This window comes from Staurois parvus, unplaced genomic scaffold, assembly GCF_062004578.1.
Source record: "Staurois parvus isolate SC_StPar_1 unplaced genomic scaffold, SC_StPar_1.0 ptg000261l, whole genome shotgun sequence".
Taxonomy (NCBI): Eukaryota; Metazoa; Chordata; class Amphibia; order Anura; family Ranidae; genus Staurois; species Staurois parvus.
This window is the reverse complement of record NW_028318057.1, coordinates 5,598,353-5,604,352: the sequence shown is the minus strand read 5'-3', so window position 1 is coordinate 5,604,352 and position 6,000 is coordinate 5,598,353.

The window sequence follows — 6,000 nt, the reverse complement described above, 5'->3', positions numbered from 1 at the left end:
TGCTGACTTCCCATTTTCCACCCCAGTGACATTTTTTATTGCACACCCACATCATACAGGCTAGATCCGGCCCTGTGGTTCATTGTGAGCCCAAACTGCCTGAGCACAGAACTCTCCATAGATCACTGAACAGAGAAACAGGGATCACTGTGGACTGATTTGTCAAAGGAAATGATGTACGCATGCCCGGGATTACTTCTTTTAAATCAGTGTGCGTGCAGTCCGTCAGAGGAGTGGGGACAACCAAATTATGGCACAGTTCAGATCAGCTACACCCTGTGTGATATACACCCTTAGGCCTCATGGACACTTGAGTTCAAAGACTCCACTTTTATAGGCATTTTAACTTTTTCTCCTCTGCCTCTAAACTCCCATCCATTTTAACCTACATATGTGTCCATACACATTATAAGCATTTTCAGGAGTTTAGAGGCAGAAAAAAAAAAAATCAGTTGTGCGTTTAAAAGAGGAGTGTTTTGATACGCCTAAACACGTTCGAAACTCCTGCCAGGACAAAGCATTTATTAGAGCCCCAGTGTGTCTCTATCAATGTTTCCCAAGCCTGGCCCTCAGGTTATATTTTTTGTAATTCCATTTAGTGATGGATGTGTTACATATATAACTTTGCAAATTAAAAATACAAATAATTGTTATAATGTAGGAGGGAATTACAGAACAGGTACATAGACAGCCCAACTCCTACTGTACACAAATAATCAGCAAACACAAATGCTCCTGCGCTTGGGGATGGACTCAATGTAGGCTAGGACCACATCATGCATGTCCTGGAATATACACACCTTGCTGCCCCCAAAAGACCAGGGAAATATACTGAATGGAGAAAGAACAGAAGGCGACCCGCCTAGTGCATTACCATAAAAAATGTTTAATAAGAGATAAAAATAGGTATTGTACTGACAAACGACAGTAAAGTCAAAGGCACATCATAAAAGAACAGCTTGGTGAAAACCGTGCTCTGTGACTGTCCGCAATAGGGAGTGTAGAAATCCAATAGGCTCTGAGGAAGAGGCAAGTCCTCGAAACACGTTAGCCTACTGGATTTTTATCTCTTATTAAACATTTTTTATGGTAATGCACTAGGCCGGTGCGCCCTCTGTTTGTTCTTTCTCCACTCTGTACACAAATAATGACTGTGACTTTATCTGTTTTTTAGTTAGGAGACCCCCACCAGAAATTCTTATAATCATCTTTGCCATACACCCTCTTCACTCTGTTTGTCTGTCCTTACCTGTTACTTCGGATATGTGGAAACATTTGACCTTCTCTTTCTTTCAATATGCAGTGCTAGGCAAAGTGGGGAAGGGCCAAACTTGTTGTTTTTTGTACAGAGCGCTTACCAAGGGATTAGACTCAGGGCTTTGAAAGATGACCAGAGAGGTGGGGGAGTCCTGAATGGGCAAAGTGACAGGCACTTTAAAAACTGACCTGCAGATGAAAAAAAATATGTAGTTATTATTATCATAATACAGGATTTATATAGTGTCAACAGTTTGCTCAGTGCTTTACAATATAACGGGAGACAATACAGCAACGATACAGTTCAATACAAGAGGTTTAGGAGGGCCCAGCTCCTTGGAGCTTACAATCTAAGAGTGGATATTCCTTTAAAAATAATCAACTGTATTATATATATACAAGTGGTATATGAACCCCAAAAGTCTTTAAATGAGCCTCTTCTCATCTTATGCACATCAGTCTTTAGACTTGTTGAGGAAAAGGCAACACTAAGACCTCATGAACATTGGGCGTGAAAGTCAGAGAGCTTCCCCGCAACAAAATTAAGTCGGGCTGAACACTGCTTGGCCATTCATAAGAAGCATTGTATTTCACCAATGAATACAATGCTTCCTAGGTAGAGCTCACAAGATCATCCTCCCATCTCTCCATCTCAGCCTATAAGCAGGTGCAGTGTTTCCTCCAATGTATGTGGCACTCGACCCAAGCGGTACCACGGCCTGGAGAGGAAGTCAGGAGAAACCTGGTTTATCTATGGCTTCCAGATCTCTGATGGCAGTGTTCTAGTTGGTTACACTGCATTCAGGTGACCCCAGGTGGCCTTCTTTGGTCAGCAGAGTCTTTACCCCCAGGCTTTGGCATGCATTTATTTATTTATTACAGGTACTTATATAGTGCTGTCAATTTACACAGCACATATATTATATATTCACATCAGTCCCTAACCCTCAAGGGGTGTACAATCTAAGGTCCCTAACTTGCATTCATACATACACATACTAGGACCACTTTAGACAGGAACCAATTAACCTACCAGCATGTCTTTGGAGTGTGAGAAGAAACTGGAATACCCGGAGGAGACCCACGCAGGCACAGGGAGAACATACAAACTCCAGGCAGGTGGTGCCATTGTTGGGATTTGAACCAACGACCCTAGTGCTGCCAGGGAGAAGTGCTAACCATTTAGCCACTGTGCTGCCCGCATTTGCAAAGTAGTGAGAGTAGGGAAAAAGCACCTATCTATCAGGGAAAGTGACAGCAGCAGGGAAAGATAGCAGATGAGTAGGGACATGACAGGGGCTTGCAATCCTTCACCAAAGCCTCCCCTTTGGGACTGGACTAGCCTGGCTGCATTCCGCCCTCTGAAAACAGATGCTGTCGGTGCATCCTTACCTACTGTATCTCTGCATTGAACTGAACTGTGAGTGTTGCCCGAAGTGATGCTGTCCCACTGGAGTTGTTTGTTGTTGGCATTCTCTGCAATGCAAGTTCTGAGTTCATCTGCAACCAGACTCTGTGGGGGAGGTTTACAAAAATCTGGTGCAGCTCTGTAAAAACACCAATCAGCTTAAAGGTTTTATTGCCAAAGCTTATTTGAACAAGCTGAAGTTAGAAGCTGATTAGCTACCATGCACAGCTGTACTAGAACCTGACAGTACCAGTTTTAGTAAATCTCCCCCTGTGTCTTTACTGCCACTGCACCACGCTGCACCTACTCACAAGACAATCAGAGGGAGCCTTGTATTCATTGGTGAAATATAATGTTTCCTGCGAATGGCTGAGCGGTGTTCAGCCTTACTTGATTTTGTCCCAGGGACAGCAAGTCCCCATCCTGTTGGCCCTCAGTGCTCCCCAGTGCTGTGTTTACAGTGCTGACAGCAGGAGTATCTGTTAGTTAAGAAAATAGTTTATGTGGACCAGCTTGGTTATTTTTATATATCAATTCTTTATGGACCACGTAACTGAGGACATGGCAAGGAGTGCATCTTTTGCCAACACATTTTGTGGAAAAGGGTGTCCCTCTTTTCTATCTCAGATAGTTGGGAGGTATGAGAAGGAACTTTTTGAGTTATAGTGTTCCTTAACCCAGGACCCTGCATTCACTATATCTGGTCTCCCACAGTGCACACAACATGGAAGTGCAATTATTTTAGTAAATATAAACTGCTAAATACCTTTTCTCATCAGCAGTTAGAGCAGTCTTGTGACTTCACCAGAGCACTGGTTAAAGCTTGTAGGAGGAGTTTTCTTTCTGCTCTAGGAGGATGCAGAACCTCTAACCTCTGTCTGGACAGTGCTGATTGGCTCTGTGCTGATCACATGCACTCTCCCAAGAAAAAAAAAACCTTGCTAGCAATACACACCAAACTGAACATGTGCATGTGGCTACAGGTTCTGCCTGTCTTATCAGGAGATAAGACATGTCTATTTGAACAAGAAGTGGGGCAGAGAAAAGAGGATCAAATGGCCTTTTTACACAATGTGGAGGAATAACCCCTTAGGTTCCACAGTGAGTATAACAAGCATGCTTTACTGCATATACAGACTGATTTTACTATTGTGGGTTTAGTAACACTTTAAGAATACATACTTGATTGGATTTATTTTGAAACCAGAGTTTAGTGTCACTATAAAGCCCCATACATTTGAGCCGAAATCATCCGTTACAGTACTAACCGGTCGACTTTCGGCAAGTTTGTACAGCTACTTGTCCGAGAGAAGCCAGTCGTGAGATCGGCTTCTCGTTGAACAAGCAAGCTGGAAAACCAACAGCCGATCAGCATTCATTCAGCACTAACAGCTAATGGCTGAGAGTGCTGAACAGTGTTTTGGTGGGGGTGCGATTCCCCTGTCAGAACAGAATAGCACAGAGGGGGTGATCGTTGTGTTACTGCATAGTTAGTATGGTGACCTCTTTGTTTTTTTTCATTCACCTTGCTGGGCCAAACAAAAATCAAACTTAATGTGTGTACCAGGCTTAAAGTGTTACTAAAACCAGGACACTGCATTCACTATATCTGGTCTCCCACAGTACATAGAACACGGAAAAGCAATTATTTTAGTAAATATAAACTGCTAAATACCTTTTTCTCATCAGCAGTTAGAGCAGTCTTGTGACTTCTATCAGTGTTCAGCAGAGCACTGGTTAAAGCTTGTAGGAGGAGTTTTCTTTCTGCTCTAGGAGGATGCAGAACCTCTGACCTCTGTCTGGACAGTGCTGATTGGCCTTGTGCTGATCACATGCACCATCCCAAGAAAAAAAAAAAAACCCTCTTTAGCAATACACACCAAACTGAGCATGTGCAGAGAATCTCCACATGATATGTCTTATCAGGAGATAAGAGGGGGACGCTAGAAGAAAGGGAGGATCAGAGAAGTCAGGATCAAACAGGCTTTTTGCACATTGCAGAGAATTAACCCCTTAGGTTCTTCAGTGAGTATAACAAGCATGCTTTACTGAATATACAGACTGACTTTACTGTTGTGGGTTTAGTAACACTTTAAGCCTGGTCTGCATGCACATTGTGCAAAGTTCCTATTATTTACATTTGCCTTTTGAGCTCAAAAGTTATCAGATGCACCAGTAGCTGTAATACCCCCTAAAGCTGGCCATACATGGATTGAAATTCGGCTGGTTCGGCAGGGACTGGCCGAATTTTGATAAATGTATGGGTAGGCTGGTTGTACAGAAGTTGGGCTACCGAACAACTTCTGCACAACTGTCCTGACAAACTTCCCCAGCTTGATCAGTGACACAGGCAGCTGGCAGTGCTGATCAGTCTATTCTGACAGCGGGCAATAGCTGAACAGGGAGAATTCCCCCATTCACTTCAAATGGTCCTTTAACCAGCTGACTAATCTATGAGCTGCTTAACAATTACACATCACCTGCAATTCAGCATACTAAGGGCTCATATACACGAGGCATTTGGAAAACTCTTCTGAAGGATGGAAACTGACTGCTGGAAAACGTAGGTTAAAAAAACATCAGTTTAGTAGCGTTTGAATACCGCATTTATGAGCGCGTTTGCGTTTAAAAGCATTTTTAAAAGATAACCTCAGGAGACCTTCCCAAATGCCCAGAATGGACTGAAAAATAGTAAAGAATTAACTATTTCAGACATTTTGAGAGTAATAGAGAGAGCAGAAGCAGAGAGAGCAGTATGTGTTGAGATTGTAAGCTCTAACGAGCAGGGCCCTGTTTCCTCTTGTACCAAATTGTATTGTAACTGTGTCTACCTTCATTTTGTAAAGCGCTGAGCAAACTGTTGGTGCTATATAAATCCTGTATAATAATAATAATAAGATTACCTATCTTTTCTGGTTGTATTCACTATGGATCCCATCACTGCGCTGGTGTACTAGGTTCATTTGAATACATGGAAAATGCTTTGCATGAATTTCTGATGATGAAAAAGGCTCTGGACAGCATCTGGATATGGAACAGTTAAAAACAAGCTAAACACAAACGCTTATAAATGCAGTTTGGCATTTGAAACGCTGGCAAAATCTACTCCTGAACGCAAGTTTGGTGCGTTCAAAAAATGACTGTAAACTCAATTGCCTGTAAACGACTATGTGTACATGGACACATAAGAAAACATAAAGGAGAGTTCAGGGGCTGCTGAAAAAAACGCTGAACAGCGCCTGACCGTCTGTTTAACAGCTGCAGAGCCCTAACCGCATTCCAGGTTATACATTTTAATTTGCAGATTCCGCATTCCAGGTTATACATTTTAATTT